Source organism: Saimiri boliviensis, chromosome 1, assembly GCF_048565385.1.
Source record: "Saimiri boliviensis isolate mSaiBol1 chromosome 1, mSaiBol1.pri, whole genome shotgun sequence".
In the NCBI taxonomy this organism is placed as follows: Eukaryota; Metazoa; Chordata; class Mammalia; order Primates; family Cebidae; genus Saimiri; species Saimiri boliviensis.
This window is the reverse complement of record NC_133449.1, coordinates 88,967,030-88,989,007: the sequence shown is the minus strand read 5'-3', so window position 1 is coordinate 88,989,007 and position 21,978 is coordinate 88,967,030. Positions and strand designations below refer to the sequence as shown.

The following is a 21,978-nucleotide window of genomic DNA, read 5'->3' as shown; positions in this document are numbered from 1 at the left end:
AAAGCTCACCTGGGCAGCAGAAGTTGGCACTCCAGGCCAGGGGATCCAAGACATTTTGACATTGCCTATCCAGATTGGCTGGTGTCAGTGTCCAAAGGGTCTGATTTACGGATTCAGGTGTGCCAAAACACAACTCTGAAGTTTTACTAAGCAGTGGTGATTCTGATTGATTCTCTGTGTTAAGTATGTGTCTGGTGGAAGCTATATAGCATGGCTGAAAGTGAACACATTTGGGAATCAGACAGACCTGGAAGGGAATTTTTATTTTATCACTTGCTAGATATTTACCCTGGATGAGTCAGTTCTTGCATTGCTCTAAAAAGATACCTATGACTGGTATATAGAAATTTATAAAAAAAAAGAGGTTTAATTGGCCCATGGTTCCACAGGCTATATAGGGAGCATGATACTGACATCTTCTCAGCTTCTGGGAAGGCCTCAGGGAAACTTTCAGTCATGGCAGAAGGCAAAGGGGAAGCAGGCATTTCTTCCATAGCCAGAGAAGGAGCAGGTGGGTAGAGGTACCACATGCTTTTAAGCAACCAGATTTCATGAGAACTCACTAATTGCCATGACAGCACCAAGGGATGTGGTGTTAAATCATAAGAAACTGCCTTATGATACAATCAACTCCCACAGGCTATATCTTCCACACTGGAGACCATGATTTGACATGAGATTTGGGTGGGGACATAGATCCAAGCCATATCGGGCCCTTAGATTTAATTTTGCATAAATCTCTAGGAGGCCCAATATTCTCATCTGCCAAAAGAATATAATAATACCCACTTCACAGGGTTTCTTGTTTATATTACAAGATGCTGTTTATGCAGAGGCTTAGAAAAACACCAGACACTTCCCTGGCTTTCAGTAAACTTCTCTCTCGTTTCTAATCAGCATTGTAGGGAGTTTTTTTACCTTTTAGTTTACAAAACCAGTAGACTTATATTGGTACACACATCTCCTCTCACTTCTCCCTCTCCACCTCATTCCTTGTGCTCTTTTACTAAGAGGGAGAAAAATAATGGGGAACAGTTGTAGCAAGAAGTTCAAATCTTGCTTGACGTGTTTCGTTTTTTCTTTTGAGTTCTGATAATTCAGTTATTGCTGTGATTATCCTGCTTGCTTTAGGAGTCTGTCCCCCCTCCACCATTCCCTGATTTTAAATTGCCCCACCCCACACATGGATATACTCAAAACTCAAGTTGGAAGTTTTACTTATACATGACCTAAGAAGACATTCTATGAGAAGACATCTTTCCCAAGAAAATAAAAATCATTTCTCTTGATTCTCTTAGCACAGCTGAAGCAGCTGGAATTTTTAAGCACTCCTAAATATTAGAGGACAACAAATAGGAAATGAAAACAGAAGGGTAAAAAAACGTTGATTTACATATTTGAGATTTCTGATCCTGCCACAAGTAGTTTGCACTCCAGGTGCTCAGGCCCTGTTCTTTAATTCTTCCTGATAATCAACACAATGTTGTGTGTGTGTGGGGAGGACGGAAGGATGGGGAACAGTGTGTGTGCGGTGGAGGGACTGGCGCAGATTTACAGGCTGTGAGCTCCTCATTCTCGCATCCTTGTTTCTCTTCATTTGGAGATGACAACTCACACATGTCACCCAGATATATCACAGCCACTTTCTACTTTGTTTGTTGTCCCCCGAGGGTTCAGACTTCTGGTTTAACAGGCAGCAGCTTACATCCCCAACTAGTTAAAGCCAAGAGTGATTTAGCCTGTAGGTGAGCTCCTTCCCTTTTCACACAGGGAAAGGTCTTCCTTTTGCGAGCTCTAATGATAATAGTCATAGCATCTATATAATTATAATATTCACACACAGCAACTCATGTCTTCCCCAAGATTTCTCAAGTGGATAGCAAAGGATGATCTAGAGGTATCCATTTGTGGAGTCCAGTCAGAGGAGAGACTGGAGAGATTAGGCCAGAAGGTCAGAGATTCCCTGTGGGAAAGCTGTGGTTAAAGGAGAAATGGACTTCTAGTTTCAGAGACAGGCCACCCCCAGGAGTGTTGTTGTCATACAGGTGTATCATACAGGAGCTGAAACATCATCATCCCCAAGTTAGAGACCAGGTGCTTGGGGGCCAGACCATGCATGGGCCTCACTCGATGGTAGGGTAGGGATTTCTGTAGGATCAATAAGTATGAACTTTGTGGGCACAGGCCTTGGCAGGGCTAAACTTGAACTCAAGGGGCAGAGGTTGTTAATGGCAGCTGAGAGAGAGTGCTGAGGGAATAACTGGTCCTCTCTCTTTTGGTCTCGCTCTTACCTCTCTGTAATTCTTTCTAGAAAAGATTCTAGTCTTTTCTCTACTTTCCTAGCTCTTCCTTAGGCCTAGATGCATAAAATTCCCTTGAGTGCCTATTAAAACTGGTTTCCTGGGACTCATTCTAGTGATTCTCATTCTTTAGGTCTGGGCAAGTGCCCAATAGTCTGAAATTTTAACAGCCACACCAGTTGACTCTGAAACAAGAGTCTTTGAATCCCACTTGACAAAGGTTACCTTAGAGGACTGCAAAATCTAGACCTGGATTTTATTTGCCTTTCTTTGAAGGAGTATTAAAATAATCTGTTCTTAGGAATGTCCGCATGCCATTTATAACCGTTGGCTAAACATGAACTTGCAGTTGACTTTCTGACTATATCATAGGCATTAGTCAGGAGTTAAAACTGGTGTGAGGAAAAGCTATCATTTTAATTCATCAGATACATACGTGTGTAGTTCATGGCATTGCACTTATCTGTGTGCACACACAGGGTTCATTTATCTTGAGTCTGAGTAGCAGAGGTTGTCACCCAGGAATTAAAACCCATTTCTATAAATTGATAGTGGCTGCTGCTGCTCCTGACTGTGGATTGAAATGAACAATCAGAAATGTTAATGTTTCTCTTTTTGTGTCATTATTGCTGCAGTGTGATGTTTCCCAGCCCCCTCAGCTCCAAACTCTCAATGTCTTTGCAATGTTTTTATTTAGTGAGGATATACATAGCAAATGTTTCCAAGGTATTAAGATGCACCAGGCTTCAAAGTTTACTAATTTCTTCTTTCAAGTGTGGAGCAGAAGAAATGTTTAAGGCGACTGGTTGACTCTCTTCAGGTAAGCGATGGGCAGCCTCTGGCTTCCTTCCTTGTCACACTTGCTGAGATGCTTCTGGAAATTCAGGGTTCTTCTGAAAGGGCGTGGTGCTGCTACAGCCTGTGATGGTGGTACTGCTGGCTGATTGTGCTGATCCTAGCTTAGCCTTGGGATTTAATTCTGCATTATTATTTTTTTTCAGGTCTCTTTTTATGTCATTACATTTAGAGGTCATTTGTTATGTGGTTGATGAAGGCTAATTCTACATGTGTATTTTACTGATGTCTGAGATCTTAGACACTAGCCAGGTGTGTGACTTTAGTCGAGACACCAAATCCCTGAGTCATAGTTTTCTCAACTTAAGACTGGGGATGGTACTTGTCTTATCTTCAAAGTCTTTGGGAGGTTCAAATGAGAGACTGGGTGGGGAACTTCTTGGGGCAACATTAACTTGACCATCCAAACAGTCCTGTTATTTTAGGCCTGGTTTTAATGGAAAACCATGGTGGGAAAACATATCACAGTCTTTATGTTGATGCCTGATGACCAGAACCCAGTTCAAAATAAATATTTTTATAAAGTGAAAAAATTAGAGCCAGCAGCATTTGGAATCTCCTCTCTTCTTGATAATGATCTGTTTCTTGGTTTTCAAAATATGTGATTCCCAGGAATCTCTTATCTGAGGAACTCAATGTATGCATGAGTCCATTTATTTATAACATCAACACAGGAAGTAACCAATAAAATCTAAAGAACATTAAAGAATCATAGCTCTAGAAAGAACCGTGTTCCAATGGTGACAGCAGACATTAAAAACTTGCTGTGATCTATAAGGAACTTAAACAAATTTGCAAGAGAAAAAAACGATCCCATTAAAAAGTGAGCAAAGGATATAAACAGATACTTTTCAAAAGACATACATGCAGCCAACAAACATATTTTTAAAAGTTCAATATTATTGATTATTAAAGAAATGCAAATCAAAACCACAATGAGATACCATCAGTCAGAATAGCTATTATTAAAAAAGAGAAAAATAACAGATGCTGGCAAGGTTGCAGAAACAAGGGAACTATTACTTATGGTTGGTAGGAGTGTAAATTAGTTCAACCATTGTGGAAAGCGGTAGGGTGATTCCTCAAAGAGTTAAAAGCAGAACTGCTGTTCAACCCAGCAATTCTATTACTAGGTATGTACCTAGAGGAATATAAATCATTCTACCATAAAGACACATGAATTCCAATGTTCATTGCAGACTATTCACAATAGCAGTCATGGAATCAACCTAAATGCCCATCAATGACAGATTTGATAAAGAAAATGTGGGACACATACACAAGGAATACTATGCAGCCATAAAAAGAATGCAGTCATGTCTTTTGAGGGAACATGGATGGAGCTGGAGCCTATTATCTTTAGCAAACTAACGTAGGAACAGAAAACATGTTTTCACTTACAAGTAGGAGCTACTTGATGAGAACTCATGAACACAAAGAAGGGAACAATAGACATGGAGCTTACTTGAGGGTGGAGGGTGGGAGGAGAGAGAGGAGCAGGAAAAATATCTATTGAGTAGTAGGCTTAATACCTAGGTGATGAAATCATCTGTACAATGAACCCCTGTGACACAAGTTTACCTATATGACAAACTCACCCGTACCTCCAAACCTAAAATAAAAATTTTTTAAAAAGAACTTGCTGCAGTATGCCAGTGTTGTCATTGGTGATTTGAAATGTCCAGTTTCATGGAATATGTATAGCAGGAACCATAAAGCTGTTTATCTGCTGGGTGGGTTGTGGTTTCACACACACCCCTTAGGCCATTAAAAAGTCTACAATTTAGCATATACTAAGTATATATCAGTAGATTAAATGTTGCAATATCTGTCCCATCACTAGGAAATACCTGTCTCAAAGATAGGTTGTTGGCTGGGTGTGGTGGCTTATGCCTGTAATCCTAGCACTTTGGAAGGCTGAGTGGGGAGGATCACTTGAGCTTGAGAGTTCAAGACAAGCCTGGGCAACAAGGAGAAACCCTGTCTCTCCATACAACAACAACAACAACAACAACAACAACAACAACCAAAAAAAAAAAAAAAAAAAAAAGAGAGAAAGAAAGAAAAGAAAAAAAATTACATGAAGTTAGCCAAACTTGGTGGCCAGCACCTGTAGACCCTGCTATGCAAGAGGCTGTGGTGGGAGGATCACTTGAGCCTGGGAAGTTGAGGCTGCAATGAGCCAAAATCACAGTACTACGCTCCAGCCTGGGCAACTGAATGAGACCCTGTTTCAAAGAGAAAGGAATAGGTTGTTTAACGTCTTTGTCAATATCTGCAGAGTTGAATTGCATTAATATTAGGTTCATCCAGGTGGGAGTAATTAAATTGCTGCTCCTAGATTAGGAATTGGTGGAGACAAAGGTTTTGGTGTAGAATCTAACACTAACATACTATGCAAGCTACCTTTTCTCTGTTCTAAAAACAGCACATTGGCAACTCAAACTATCTCAAGATTTTTTAGTGTACTGAATGTGAAATTGCCTAAAAAGTTTAAAATATGGGACAAATATGAGGTATTATTTTGATCTTTCTAAGAGTTATAGGCATCTCTGAGTTCATTCTTTAAAAGAATTGTTTTTTTGAGATATAACATGCGTTTCATAAACAGCATACATCTTAAGTTACATGAGCTCATTAATTTTTAAAAGTTTATTTAAAAATTTAAATTCTTTGAAAAAATCTTCTCCACTGTGCCTTATGTGCTTGAGCAAGAAGGTGTTATTACAGTAGGTTATGTATTAAGATTGGATTCATCCAGGCATTAAAGCTGTTGTAATAATATTACTGGAACAGAAACTAGCTTCATGTGCACATGTCTCTTATCAGTATTGTGGATGTGCATTTAAGCATTTACATTTGTGAGCATATGGATGTTAAAAGACCAAAATTATGAGTTATGGTAAGTGTGTGTGGGACCAAAATAGGAGTTATGATGAGTGTGTGTGTGTGTGTGTGTGTGTGTGCGAGCGTGTAGGGTTATTTCAACTACAAAGGGCAAAGACACAATGAAGAAATAAAAGGATAAGTCTACATGTTTCTTGACCTCAGCTGGAATGGGAAACATCCCAGGTTCTGGGGTGCAGATTCTTCATCATCATGGGCTGCTGCCTGGTGTCTTTTTAAGACTTTTAAAGACATGGTATAATTGCTTCTCTATTCATTACTCATAGTTTCTTCTCTTTCATAACTATGTGCCTTGCCCATGAATTCAGCATGCCTTGACTTTGCCTTTCCATTAAGGCATCTTTTCAGCTTTGGCTTTTACTAATAATGGAGGAATCTTTTCCTATGTTTCTTAGTTCAAATTTCAGAGAGAGAAAATGTTTTGTATAGGCTGCTAACCAGCCTACTGTTTGTCTTTGGGTTGAGAATTCCACCACTGGCCCCATAAACTATGACTAAGGGGTGTGTGGGGAAGTCATTTGTGGGACAAAACATGGCAATCTATGTCTGTCTCTTGAGCAGGGATCAGAGGCTGCAAAGGGTCACTAGAACACATGGAAATTAACAGCTTTGTTTTTTATTATTGGGAGTCTTACTCTTTCACCCAGGCTGGACTGCAGTGGCGTGAACATGGCTCACTGTAGCCTCATCCTCCTGAGCTCAAGTGATCCTCCCTCCTCAGCCTCCCAAGTAGCTGGGACTATTATATATATATACTTATTTTTTCACCATGTTGGTCAGGTTCGTCTCAAACTCCTGACCTCGTGATCTGCCAACCTCAGCCTCCCCCAACCAAATATATATATATATATATATATATATATTTTTTTTTTTTTTTTGTAGAGACAGGGTTTTGCCATGTTACTCGGACTGATCTTGAACTCCTAGGCTTAAGTGATCTGCTTACCTTGGCCTTCCAAATTGCTGAGATTACAGGTGTGAGCCACTGCACTTGGCCAACAGCTTTAATGTTAGTGAAACTGGAGACTGGGGTATGGGATACCCTTAATGGTCCTGGTAGATAACAGGACACTCTGATAAAAGAAGGAAAGGATAGGAAAAAAAGAGAGAATGCTACAATAAAGGGGATTAAATTTCTCCCACTCATTCTGTAGAAACAGGACTGTGTGTTCAGTGATGAAAAATCATGAACCAAGATAAGACAGCTGAACAGGTCACTATGGTGGCATAGCTCATGGATTTACCATAGGGTGCTAGCTACAGCAGAGAGGAGCTCATATTGTGAGCAATGAGTTAGCCCTGGCAGATGTCGCTTCATAAAGAAAGCCGTGACTCATAAAGCAACATTCAGATACGAGTGAGATAGATGGCATCTCCAGGCTCAAGTATCCAGGAATTCCCATGTCTCTGTGTAGTTTATCCTTCCTGTTGAAAATACGTGTGTGTAGTACTGTATTTTCTAATTATCTTAACATAATTCTGTGAAATGAACGCTCCTCCAGTATTTTAGATGTACCCAGGAGAAAAAGGAAAAGAGAGTAAGCTGGAGAGAGGGCATTATCCCTGGCATTATTCCAAGAAACAGAATGCCTGGAAGAATTCAGAAAGTTAACATGGAGGGAGGTGCTGCCTGGTTATATTTCTAACAAAGTAATCTAGACTTGACATTGAGTATACGCATAAGATTAGAGGAAATTAACTAGAGGCTGTAGCAAGAGAAACTTTGAATGTTTGCTTAGCCAGAGACAGAGACGTCCCTCATGAGCCTTTTGTCACTGAAATCCCGTTTGTGCATCAGGAAGAGGGAGGTCCCTTCTGTCCTGTTATACAGCTTTGGGGAATGAGGGCAGTGCTGAGCAGTCCCAGCTGCTTGTTTCCAGCCATAGTGCTCAGGCTCTCTCTTCTTCCATCTTAGCTTGCCTTAGGTCTGCCCTCATTCCTACTCAAGAGAAACAGCCAGGTTAACGCCTTGGTTTACACTGTCTGTGCCAGAAGCAGCTCTGGATGCCACATGGCTGCACCAGGTCTCCTTGGCAGCATGTGTCTGGAGGATTACCTATCTGGAAGTCTTACAGTTGCCTAACGCTCTGGAATATTCTCTTTACTGGAGCATCAAGGAGTTTAGGAGACAGGGAAGAAAGAAGTAGTTAAACACTCTTTACCTATTGTCAGAAGCATTTACCACCTGTACGTGTGAGTGATTTTAAATACATAAAGCCATGTGGGGATGCTCCGGTTACAAGAGATGCAGGTTTGTTTCCTTGGCCTGTCTGCTGAAAGTCCATGGTAGGTCGGGGGGCTCACAAGCAATCAGACAACATTAAGTGATAGCGCCTCCAAGCCAGTAGATGTGGATGGCAAAGTCAGTTTGTCATTTTGAAGCTGCTGGCCAAGCCTGTGTTTTTTTCAGCAAACCCCAGGAGCTCAGTGGAAGAGCCTTCTTGTGCTCTGTCTTCAGCTGAACCTTTGCTAAGGGAGGGTAAGGATGGGCTATTTGGCAAGCATTTTCCTTAGCAATTGCAGGAGTGGTTTTTAGAAGTCACTAAACATGAGCTGAGGAGACCGGCTTATGTTTGCCCTGTGATGTTAAATTATGGGGCAAGGAGAATTGGGAGATAGGGCGAAGAGAATCTGAAATTAGGAACATGAAGGGAGCAAGGCTCTTTCTACCTGAGAACTGCAATAACTTGTGGTTAGCGATACTCCTCAATTTTGAAAAAGATCTGTATAATCTATACCACAGTTTTGTCTGCATCCCTGCTTTCTCCTTGTGCTGCACCTTGCATGCCCACACAGCCTTTTTTCTTTTGTCCAGTAGTTTAGTGACCACATCAATGTAACTGTCTATTTGTTCACTATCACTTTGGAAGGAGCTGAGTGGTTGGCTCATGTAAGCTATTTTACCGAGTCACCCAGCTAACGTTTCTAAAATCCTGCTGTCCTCATCTCTCCCCTTGCTCCAGAACCTGCCACAGCCACCCACGACTAAATTGCGAAAGCTGTACTCCTCCATCAGTCTCTCAGTGTCTCCCATGATCTACCTATTCCCATGCCCCTGCAATCCTTTTTCCCACTTCTTCCCAAATAGCACTGTCCATTTCAGTCACACCGTCCCCACCTCTGTTCCTTTACCGAGGATGAGCTCTCTGTCTGCATCAGCCGACCAGGTAAAGGCTAATCCGGTCTGCCAAGTCTGCCTTAAATCTTACTTTTGGCAAAGCTCCCATCTTCTTCCTGTATTGTTTCTCCTTGCCCTGAGTAGTCAAAGAGCCAGCTGCTTGAAGAGAAAGTTATTGTTTTTAAATTTGAAAAGCTTTGAACTATATATATATATACACACATATATATATACATATATATTTTATATATATGTATATATATAAAATAATATAAACAATAACTTTATATACATATATATATAAAATTGGATTTTAGGTTCTGGGGTACATGTGCAGAACATGCAGGATTGTTGCATAGGTACATACATGGCAATGTGGTTTTGCTGCCTCCATCCCCATCACCTATATCTGGCATTTCTATCCATGTTATCACTCCCCAACTCCCTACCCTCCACTGTCCCTCCCCTAGTCCCCCTCAACAGACCCCAGTGTGTGATGCTCCCCTCCCTGTGTCCGTGTGTTCTCATTGTTCAACACCTGCCTATGAGTGAGAACATGCGGTGTTTGATTTTCTGCTCTTGTGTCAGTTTGCTGAGAATGATGGTTTCCAGGTTCATCCATATCACTACAAAGGACACGAACTCATCGTTTTTTATGACTGCATAATATTCCATGGTATATATGTGCCACATTTTCCTTGTCCAGTCTATTCTCGATGGGCATTTGAGTTGGTTCCAGGTCTTTGCTATTGTAAACAGTGCCGCTATGAACATACGTGTACATGTGTCTTTATAATAGAATGATTTATAATCCTTTAAATATATACCCAGTAATGGGATTGCTGGGTCAAATGGAATTTCTATTTCTAGGTCCTTGAGGAATCACCACACTGTCTTCCACAATGGTTGAATGAATTTATATTCCCACCACAGTGTAAAAGTGTTCTTATTGGGAAATAAAAAGCTTTGAATATTAAGAGAAATATATGAATGTGTACACCATGGAATACTATGCAACCATACAGAAGGATGAGTTCATGTCCTTTGCAGGGACACAGAAACAGAAAACCAGATGCTGCGTGTTCTCACTCATAAGTGGGAGTTGAACAATGAGAACACATGGACCCAGGGAGGGGAACATCATACACCAGGGCCTGTCAGGGAGTCGGGGGCTAGGGGAGGGATAGCATTAGGAGAAATACCTAATGCAGATGACGGGTTGATGGGTGCAGCAAACCACCATGGCACGCATATACCTGTGTAACAAACCTGCATGTTCTGCAGATGTACCCCAGAACTTAAAGTATATATATAAAAAAAGTTAACTGAAAAAACCTCACTCTATCTAGTTTATGAAAATGTAAAAAAAAAAAAGAAAAATATATGAATGACTTAAAGCAAAAGTTTTGTTGTTATTGTTGATGTTTTGTAAGAAACATTAACCACAGAATAGGAGAGAAAGCGTGATGATTACTGGGGAGTTTTTGGAGGTAAGAATTTTTTCCTGGGCTGTTGGTGAGGAGTTTTTAAGAGAAATAGGAGAGGAAAACAAAAGAGTTAGAGCTACTCTTGGGCCCTGCTCAAACCCTGGGTTAGGAAGGTGGAAAGTAGACACTTCTGGATAGATTTGGGGTCTCAGAACAGAGGAGGCACACACCTGACTTCCTGGGGGGAATTTTGGGAGGAGGAAGCTCAGCAGGGTGCCTTGCCCACAGTGTGATGGCTTCTGAAGTATAGAAATGGCAGCAGGCAGTTTTAGGCTGAAAGAAGGACTGCATTAGACATCCGTCTTCCCTTTCCACTGTGGTCTCATTTGGCTTCTATAAGGCATGGGGAAGATCTAACAAGTCTCTCAGATAATGGCTGTTAAAACCTGTGATAAGGATTCACCTTGGGATAGGTCAGGGAGCCCAAAGCAGATGCTGCAGGGTGGATATTTCAAGTCTGAGAATAAATTAGGGAGAAGTGGCTGGGGCTGAGAGGACCAGCAGAGCCAGTAAAGGCCAAGGTGTAGGCTGATGAGAGAGAAATCTAAGTGTTTCCTGGGGCAATCCCAAGCTTTGCTTACATTAAGAGAGATGATGGCAAGATATTCCTGAGGAAAGTGAACTTGGACCACTCAGTTATTAAGTACGATGAGTGCTATGAAGGAAGTGAATCAAGCGTGGTGACAGAGGATTATAGGTGTAATGAGCTACACAGGTGGCATTGAAGTTGCAGGCAGGATGAGAAGAGGGCAGTCGTGCAGAAGAGGAAGGGTTCGAGGCAGAGTGAATGGCACATGAAGGTTCTGGGAGCAGAGGGAGCAGGGAAGCAAGTTGGGTTTGGGGAACTAAGAGAACTCGCGAGCATCTGGGCTGCAGTGAAGAGACAGATGGAGGCAGGTCACGCAGACCTTGTGGCCCTGGAACTGAGTTTGGATTTTTGTCCTCAGTGCAGTGGGAAGCTTTCAAAGCAGTTTGAACAAAGAAGTGACATGGTCTGCTGGGCTTTTGAAAGATGACTATGGCCGTTCTGTAGAGCCCAGATTAGAGGGGCATTGAGAATGGAAGCCTGGAAACGAGGTCCTCTCACTCCGACAGGAGAGCCTGATGTATTCAGTTTCTTTTCTTTTTTGGTTCCTTCGCCCTGAGCATCCTTTCTGACCTCGGGTTTGGTATGAGACTGAGGTGCCTTAAAAGACTTTCAGGAGTTCAGTTCAACTCAGTAAATATTTATTAAATATTTACATGTATGTGTCCCTGAGCAAGGCACTATAGGGGATGCAAGAAAGATCTGATGTCTGTCCCCAAGGAGCTTTTTCCAGAAAAGTTTGTTCGATGCAGTTAATAGTGGTCTGTGCTGAGTGCTAAGGGATGGGTCTTGCTGTGTGAGGCCAGAAAACTTCACAGAGGAAGTTCATGTTGTATTTTAACCACACGGGATAGGTTGGGGATAGAGGTGAGAAAGGGCATTTTAGGCTAAGAATTAGTCCTCTTCAAAAGTAGGCTGCTGGATGCTATGCTCAATATGGGTCAACAGTGTGAGCTGGCTGCAAAGAAAGTGTAATTTAGGTTGTCTTAATGAAAACAACCAACTCCTGCTTCCTTCTCTCCTCCTTCCATTCTAGAAAGAAGGAGGAGATAGTTGTGAGGTGTTCTGACCACACCCAGTTGTTATGTGAAGATTAAGGTAGCTCTTTTATTTATTTATTTTTAAGACCAGGTCCTACTGTCACTCACGCAGACTGGAATGCAGTGGGATGATCAGGGCTTACTACAGCTTTGACCTTCTAAGCCCAAGTGATCCTCCCGCCTGAGCCTACCAAGCAGCTAGGGCCACAGGCATGCACCACCACAACGGGTAACTCTGTTAAAGAGGGTTGTAGACATAGGCTTGGACGGATGTGTTAGTCTGGGACCTCTGAGAAGCAGATGGCCATATGGGATTAAACATTTAAGGATTTTTTTCAGGGAAATGCCTTGAGAGAATATTAGGAAAAGAGCCAGGGAAGGCTGGGAGAGCCATCAGACCACAATACAAGTCTGACCCTGATTGCAAGAGGGAGGGAAGGAAGTTGGATGGAAGCATTCCAGACTACCACGCAGGCTAAACAAGGGTTAGCAAGACTTTTAGGGAGTCCTTGAACCAAAGTTAGCTGGCAGAGGTGTCCTGTGTTTCTCAGGATTTCATATCACTGATCCACTTAAGCATTGAGCAGAGGCTGCCTAGGGCAAGCGTAACCTGTGTACAAACATGGTAGTCTATTTCTGAGAAAGGAGCCATAGGCATTGGCAGATTAAACTCTGTAGCTAGGAGACTGAGAGGCTCACAATTATGTCTGCCCCCATAGGGTGGCTGTGGCAATGGGAAAATTCAACGCCAGACGTGCTGTGTACAGAGTGTAAAGAGATCTCAGAGATGACCTTTATTATTCATTATTTCAAAGAGTTTTTTTTTTTTTTAAATGTGACATTTACTTATTGATATGCCATATTCCAGGGATACCAATAGGAAAGAAACAGACCTTACCTTCAAGGAGCTCGTAGTCTAGAGGAGAACAACAGTTTTTAATGCAGGCTGATGTGTGTACCAAGATGGTTGTATGACAAAGAACACCAGGAACACAGCTTGGTGGTGATATTGGTGGTTAATAGGGTAACCAGATTCCTGGAGGAACTTGCCCTGGGTTTTATGGACAAACCACAAATCTTTAGGTACAGGTAGGGGAAGGGATTCCACTGATATGAAAAGAGGCATTGTATATGGAATGACATTTAATTTTTATGTCAATAACATAACTGGGTTATTTTGGCCCAAATTTTTAGAAACCATGGGAAGATAAATTTGGGATAAATATAAGCAGAACTTTCCGAAGGACGGAGAAAGGTGGGATAGGGTTGCCTTGGTGGGTTTCTAGTGCTACTAAGATCTAGCTGGGAAGCTGTTCACAAGAATGGAGTCAAGTCAGGAAAGGATAGTTTTGGTTTTGGAGAGGACTTGAATCCTTAAGATTCTGTATTCAAAGGAGCCTTTTCTGCCCTATAACACCCAGAAGAAGGGTACCATGACCCTTGGGAAAGTTGGCCACTTTCTGTCTATGACTGTCTGTTCTCCCCCAGCCTCACGCTGTACACTGGCCTGCAATTTTCTTTTGGCCAGGAGTGGAGACAAATGGGCTTATTTCTTGGAAAGGCCAATTTTAATGCCCAACTTGTGCCATACAACAAAGGCCAGGAGTCCCAAGCTATGACTCTTTCTCTGGCTGATCAGAACAGAGATTTTCATCAACACTTACCTTATTGTCCTCTCCAAAGAAGAGAGTGAGGTCATGAACATGCTTGATGTGATATAATTACAGCAAAGGCCTCTCAAAGACTCTATCCTTCCTGGAGAAGCCTTCCCTGGAGGCTTGGTAAGTATGAGAGGCAATAGACTGCTAATCAGCAAAGAAATTATCTCACATATGTTCCTGACAGTGTTCATTTTTAATAGAATCATATTCTAGTTTAAATCTGTCAGAAGAACCCATAACCAAAAATATGTTCATTTTTCAGAAGAAAAATCAGAGAATTCACTAAAGTGACAATTTCACATCAAGTGACATAATCACAAGATATTGCTGGTAGTTCTAGAAACTGTGTGTCTTGGAAAAAGCAGTGGTCTTAGTCCCAGCACAGCCATGTGCTGGTTGTGGGGTCCTGAAAAATGTCAGTCTTTCTGGGCCCCATTTTTCTGATCTGTAAAACAGGTATCAGATACCTCCTTGCTCCACTGCTGCCCCTGAATCATTGTTAATTGCTTCTGTGTCTGTGGGTCCCTTCCTGCAGATCCAAAGCTCCAGGAAGGAGCATCCAATTGCAGCATCCAGGCCCTATGCTGAGCCCATGTTGGTGAAGGCTGCAAGAAACAAGTCAGCCCTTTCAGTCTCTACAGTTTCTCCTGAGACTCCAAAAGAAAGGAATTCCCCTCAGCAGGAAGATTTTGGGATCAATAGATGGCCAAACATAAAACAAAACAGAACAAAATGGCAAGAGGCCACTATATTTTCTCTCCAGAATTTGTGAAATTGATGAATGTATATGAAAGTAGTTCATGCCACTAAAGTACGCTGCCAATGCCAGGATTTACCGAAGTGATGATAGTTGTCTTTTCACATGTTTTATCCCACAGATAGCTTTCATTTTTTGCTCTTCCATTTCTTTGCTTTAATTCACCTTTCCCAAAAAACCCTTCTGGACTGGCCATCTCAGCTTCCAGTTCTCCCTGAATGTCTTTAATACTTCAGTCTTCCCCAGTTTGATTTGGAGCATTGTCCTGTTGTGTTTGAAGTCTTGAAGAAATGAATTGATGATTTTCACACTGGGTTCTGTAGAGAGTCAAGGTTTAGCCTAGCCAGGGGCTGTTGAGCATATGGGTACAAGAGAGACCGAAGGGTGATGCAGCCCAACACCAGCATCTGTCTACTGAACAGGAGTCTGGAGCTAGGATAGTCTTCCATAGCTGCCCTGAGTTGGGCCTGATTGAACCAAGTTAGCTGGACTGTTAATGCCAAATGGTTGTATTTGATCAGTCTTTGAATGGAGACCACCCAGAGAAGGGAGTATAATTTTGGTTGGGGGGCTCTCAGCAGCTGAGGCAATCTCTGGAGGGCTGGTGGCTGAAGGCTGTCTGCTGTCCTCAGCCGCAGCAGCTGTGGCAATAAGTCCTCCCTTAAGAGGGGATCTGAGTAGCACATGGCAGTGTCTACCCCAGCCATCCTGTCTTCTCCACTCAGCTTCAGCAAGAGAGAAGCAGCTCTGCTTTGATCTATTTTATAGAAAGATGTGTTCTCTTGCTTAAAAAGTTTGGATATCACTCCTCTTGTCTAACTGTTTTATTTTGTAGGTGAGGAAATTGAGGACCAGCTTGTCTGATTCCCAAGAAGGTATCTTTTCCATTATACCATGGCTGGCCTCTCTCTCTTTTTTTTTTTTTTTTTTTTGAGTCTTGCTCTGTCGCCCAAGCAGGAGTACAGTGGTGCAATCTTGGCTCACTGCAGCCTCTGCCTCCCAGGTTCCAGCCATTCTCCTGCCTCAGACTCTTGAGTAGCTGGGATTATAGGTGCTACCACCACACCTGGCTGATTTTTGTATTTTTAGTAGAGACTGTGTTTCACCATGTTGGCCAGTCTGTTCTCGAACTCCTGACCTCAGATGATCCGCCCAGCACCTCCTTATTTCCTGTCTTTATCTCTGACACCCCTAAGGGCAGACTAGCTATGGCAGACACTGTTGGTTTCCTGGAAATACTTATTCTCTCTTTCTTTTTTACTAACAGAACATCAGTTTGTGCTCAGTGGCATGTGTCTACTACCTAAAGAACTTGATTTCCTAGCCTAGCTTGCAGCTAGTAGTATGGGAATTCTGGCTCATGGGAAATATGCTGAGGGTTTCTAGGAAAACTCTACTTTCTTAATTTAAGCACCATCTCTTTATTTCTTCCTGCCACCTGGAATGCAGACATCATGGATGGAGATCTTGCAGCCATTCTAAGAATGAGGATAAGGTTTGTATCCTAAGAATGGCAGGGCAGAAAGCTGGAAGTGCCTAGGTCCTAGATAACCTTTGTGGAGCTCTCATCTGCCTCCTCTGCCCTTATGTTACATGAAGAAAATAAAAAAATCCCTATCTAGTTAAGGCTGTTTGGAATTTGGGCTGTTAAACGCAGTTCCAGATAGATAACACCAAGTTAAACAGAGAAAGCAGGATCTTGGACCTGATACATTCAGGTTAATATCTTTGATGGCCCTTGTCTCTGAGGCATCTTTGGCTTCCCGCATGGAGATTTGATGTAGGTAAAGGACAATGGATTGGGAATTTAGAACATGGAGCTCCTACTCCAGTTCCACCATTCACTAGTTGTGCAAATTTGGACAGGTCAGATAGCCTTTAGGGGCTCAATTTCACTTATTATAAAGAGAGAGAGAGAGAGTAGATCTCAGTTTCCTTTTATTGCTCTAAGTCAGGTTCTCTCATCCTATGACTCAGTCTACACTGAGAATGGATCATGTAGAGTCATACTTAGGCAATAGTTTCAGGTTAAGAAGTTGTGTTACAAAATGGGTGAGATATTTTTGTTTTAAAGGTTATTTCTTGCTAAGTATTTAATATAATCCAGTTTACTAAGGATTTTCTTCATAAGAATTCTTTGTATTTTTTGTGGGTTACTGACTTAATTAGTGTAATTAAGCACAATTACAAAATTAGTGTAGATCTATATAATTGGGTACTAACAATGTGTAATTAGGTAACTACATCATGTAATTAGAGACTTGAAAATGTAGTACCATTTTAGAGTTTTTATTCTACTTTGTCAAAAATTGTACCAAATCTATGTAGATCATTTAAGAAGTCCAATCCACCTTACAGTTGAATGGGTTTTATTCCTGTAAATTACTAACAGCACTTCCCCTGACCCCATTAGGTAAAATAGCTTTGTATTGTTTTTCAAATCAAACTTTTTTCAGTCACAGAGTTAAAATAAATTTCTTTTATACTTTTTTAAAAAAAGTAGCGTATGACTAAAAGAATCAATTAGGGGGTTTGAAACATGAAAGAATTCCTGATTTCATTTTAGAGCATGTAAAAGAGAACGTGGTGAGCTTAGAAAGAGTGATTTAATTCTGAAAAAGGAAATCCAGATATAGCGTTTCATGAGTGGAACTGAAGTTATATCATCAGTATTTGGAATTATATTGACTAATTTTTGTGTACGTTAGATGTAAATAATTTTTCTTTTTTGACAAATTCATCGTAGGGGTTTCAAGATGTCAGAAATGCTTCATATTTGTGAGTCCTCCAGTTATACAAATGGATTTGCAAGAATGGTCCTTAAGATAGCATCCAGAAAACTTCAAAGTGAATCTTTTGCTTCCTTTTCATTAGAAAAAAGAGCATGTCTCACTGTCCTGTGAATAGACTAAGAGCTGTGAGCTGTGGTGGAGTAGAAAACCATAATGAATGGCTCATATTTGAGGCACATTGAAGCAAAATGATATGGCCTCTACTGCTCCCCTTCCTTAGAACTTGAGAGCAGCCCCTATGATGTAGAGAAAGTGTCCTGAGCTGGGAGTTCACATACTTAGTTTTGATGCCAGTTCTGCCATTGACAAGCTTTGTGATTTTTCTGGTTTTTTTTTTTTTTCACATGGAATATGTGTACGTAAAAAGTGGTTCCTTTAGTTTGTTTAGTTATGAGTATCAAATGGACAAAGGGTATGAGAAAGGGAAAAGAAAACCATACAGTACTATATTTGTGTTAGGTTTAATATTCTATTATTATTTGGGGACAGTGGGTATCTTTTTGGTGCCTTTCCATTTTCTTTATGTAAATCGTTACTTAATCCTCTTACTCATGCAAGTGTAGCTTTTTAAAGCTGTCAGGGGTCTTGACAAAATATCCTTACTGTGTAGTTGGAACTGAGGCCCAGAGAAGTCAAATGGCTTACCAAAGGTTGAAAGTTAGTTTGCAGCAGAGCCATTTTAGAATGCAATTCTTTTGATTCCCATTCAAGAGCCCTTTCCAGTCACCCTTAGTACACATGGCTAGTGCTGTTCTTGGGAGCTGAGTGGAGTTGGGGACACCATCTGCCCTCACTGGACTGTCTCTAGGAGGAGAGCAGACTTTTTCTCATATTGACATTTTCCCTAGAGAAGATCTGAATGTTGATGCTTTTCAGTAGTTCACTTTCCTAAAAGGTGGGAGGAGGCAGGCATTACATTTGGTGAGCTAATACAAAGCTTTCTTGGGGGAATTATGAAAACTTGGGATGAAGATGAAAAGCATATGGTGAACTGGCTCTGCTTTCTGCTGTGTATGTGGGCTTATGGGGTGGGTGGTACTCTGAGGATTTGAGATGAGAATGGAGGGGGAGAGGTTGTTAGGGTTGTGAAGGAGACTCTTGTCAGGTAGGTTTTTATCCTATGGAGGGAGGTGGCTTTGTGGCTTTGGATAGAGCAGGCTGAGTGGCAGATCCAGAATGTTGGGCTATAAGTATAGTATCATGTTCTTGTAACACTGTGACTTCTTGTGGTTAGTTCAGTGTTAACTCCTGAGATGGTTAGGTCTGCCAGTGTGCCTCAGGAACTTTTTCTTACAATAGGTAGAGAGCACTTTTCCCACAGAATTTCATTAAAGATAATAAAAAAGATTCATTTTGGATGACTAAGTCCACACTATGGAGTGGATATATAACTTACAGAGGAGTTAAATATAACTTATAGGCAGAACTGCAATCATGACATAGTATAATTTTTTATTACCTAATCTCTCTTTAATAAGAATTGGAAAAATACTAGCCATTCCTGGTTTCTATTCAGCTTCTCTTTTTTCAACACTTTGCTTTTTAATTTCTTGTCTATGTTCATTGCAGTTCACATTCCACGCTGAATTGCCTTAGAATGGTTTCTTTACTGAATGATGGACTTTATTATTAATTAAGGAGACTTTTCAGCATCTTCTCATAGAATTCTTTAAGACTGCATTTCTAAATGGACTGCATCTCTGAAGCTCTAGTTATCTTAATGCCCATTCCCACTGTTCCATGCCATACTAAATCTTCTAATTCACACTTTAAAGAATTCTTGTCACTTTCCTCATACTGACAAAGTCTGTTGGGCTTATATCTCTGCACAGAGCTGGACTGCTTAGACTTGTGCTATAGTAATAAGAAGTTTTTCAGCCCTTAATTAGAAGGTTTTTTGGCCAGATGAGAACAAAGGCCAGGGAGTTTAGTCACTGCCTGTAAAAGAGCGTTAAATCTTTTCATATTTGATTTGCTGAACAGTGACATTATATATTTTTTCTACTCTGGGTCAACAACATTGCGTTTCTTGTTTAATTATTTTAAGCCCACTATATTATTAAATCAGAAACTGCTCAGGGTCTGGGATTTTACTCTACATGAAAGCTAATAATGTAGCCAGCCACAGTGTGTTGTACACACACACACACACACACACACACACACACACACACACACACTGCAGAAGATCTCTGAGTCAGAGAAAAAGAGTCATATGTACAGCAAAAGCTGTGGCCAGGGTAATTTCTTAGTACTAGTTCTCCAAGCCCCACATCCACAGGTGACATGATGAAGACCAGATTGTAGCTATATGTGCAGTGGGGTGCATTACAGGAGAGGAACCCCCAAATTAGGAAGTTCTAATCTTATATTTAGGTGTTGACAACCTGCCCATCCTTCATTTCTGAGTTGGCAACGTGCCCATCATTCATTTGTTAGTAAAGACCTTATCTTTAAGAAGTAAGTCAATCTTCTCCAGGTTGTGGTAGAAGTCTTTATCTTTACTACTCTGGAATATCTCTGGGGAAGGATCTTTAAGCTTTACTACATTGGTCAAGAGACAATTCCTTCCTCTGACCTGAAGAAATATATCATCTCTAGTTTCCAAGGTTGTTTGCTATTCTGGGAAGAAAGAGATAGCTTGGGATTTGCAGACAAGCCAGACTCATGGAGGGTTATTTTCCAACATACATGTGGGCAACATCTTTTCCATAAACAAATAAATGATCACAAACCAAAAGCATGTAAACATTTGAGACCCCTCATGACTTACAGGATAAACTCTAAACTTCTGAGCTTGGCATTGAAGGCCCTTTACTTCTTGTCCCTTTCTACAGTTCTCCATTTTTTTTTTTTCACAAATAACTTTGTATTTGCCACTACTGTAAGTCTGAACTTTAAACAGATTCTTGGACTGGTGGTTCATATCCATCAGCTCGTTCAACTTTAGCACCTGTCTCATCTCCAGTGGCTTTTCCAGAACTACTGCCTTCACCATGAAGCTCCATGAGTTTTCCCAATTCAAACTTGGGCTTCTTCAGCAGTTTTACTTTTCTAATGAAGACATCATGGAGAGGATAAATAGATTGGCAAGCCTTTTCTATGTCTTTTCCAATGCTGTCTGGAATCAATTTATTGACCACTTCTTTCAAGTCATTTGTCTGCACCTCTCGGGTCATGATTTCCATCATCTTCTTCCGGATTTGGCGGACCTGTTGGTGCTGAGCATAAGAGGTCTTCCGTATCTGATTGTTGCGTTTTTTAGTAAAACCAACACAGAACAGACGAAGCAAGTAACCATCGGTAGTCTTGACATCAACATGAGCTTCAATCATTGTCTGCCATTTTTTGACCATGGAACACATTTTGTCATGGGTAAGATCCATGCCACGGAAGTTAGTCAGGCAGTTTTTGCCCTGAACATCTTCAGTAATGAGCTTGAATATCCTAAATGCAACTTCATCATTCTGCAAATCAGCAAGACTAACTTCAAACACTCGGCCCTTGAGGCCATTGGATGCAATTTTGGTTCCTTGGGTCCTGGTGACTAGCGTCTTTCCAATATTTCTTATGTCGAACATAGCGGGCGCTTTCACATCATACCGACCTTTCTTAGAAAATGGATCAACCACTTTCTTCTTGGCTCCCTTTTTGCCGCCTTTCGTAAGGCGCTTGTTCTTGCCAACCGCCGTGGTGCTGCTCAGAGAGCCAACAGGCAGTTCTCCATTTCTAATCCTCCACTTGGACATAACTGGTTTTCTCATTGATGGCTTTTTCTCATCGTACAGTTTCCCTTCATTGCCTTTGCTCACTCTTTCTCTTACTCTTGGAGTGTCCTCCTTCATCTCCTTTCTGCCTTTCTGAATCTTCCCCATATTTCAGGAACTACAGTTCATCATCAATCAGACATCCATTCTTTCTAGTTGTAGGCTAAGTACATCTTCCTAATTGAGCTTATGTTGAAATTTGAAATCCATCCTCTGCCAAGAAGAGAATGTGATCTGATTTCTGTACAAGGAGACTAGCATCCCTGAGGCCCAGAATTCACCTATTTTAAGGTCAGATTACAATTGAGAATAGGGTGAATCACACTGGTCTGGGTCTTGGATAGCCTAGTGACTCAACTCCTCAAAGCCTCCTTAGATTGAAACAGGATTCTGAAAAGGCCAGGGCTGTGGATATTCTGGTTCTCTAAGTCCAGGATTAAAACATGCCCCCAGAATCTTTACTAATGTCACACCTCCAGCTTTAATCAGACTTCTAGAGAATGGCTTCTCTGGGACCCTGATTCCGTAGGTCTGAGAAGGAGACCTGAGAATTTGTATTCCTAACAAGCTCCCGAGTAATGCTGATGCTGCTGGCCCACAGATTCCTCTTTAAGAAGCGGGGGTCTAGATAATTTTTAGTGATCAAGGTGTGCGTGGATATGTGTGCATGCGTGTGAACCTCTGCAAATGATATTTCCCTAGAATTAG

General features: G+C 41.3%; 1 pseudogene; it reads right to left on the bottom strand.

Annotated features, from left to right (window-relative positions):
• Nucleotides 1–20,380: 20,380 nt before the first annotated feature.
• On the bottom strand, nucleotides 20,381–21,378 carry LOC101041794 (small ribosomal subunit protein eS1 pseudogene; annotated as a pseudogene).
• Nucleotides 21,379–21,978: the final 600 nt, after the last annotated feature.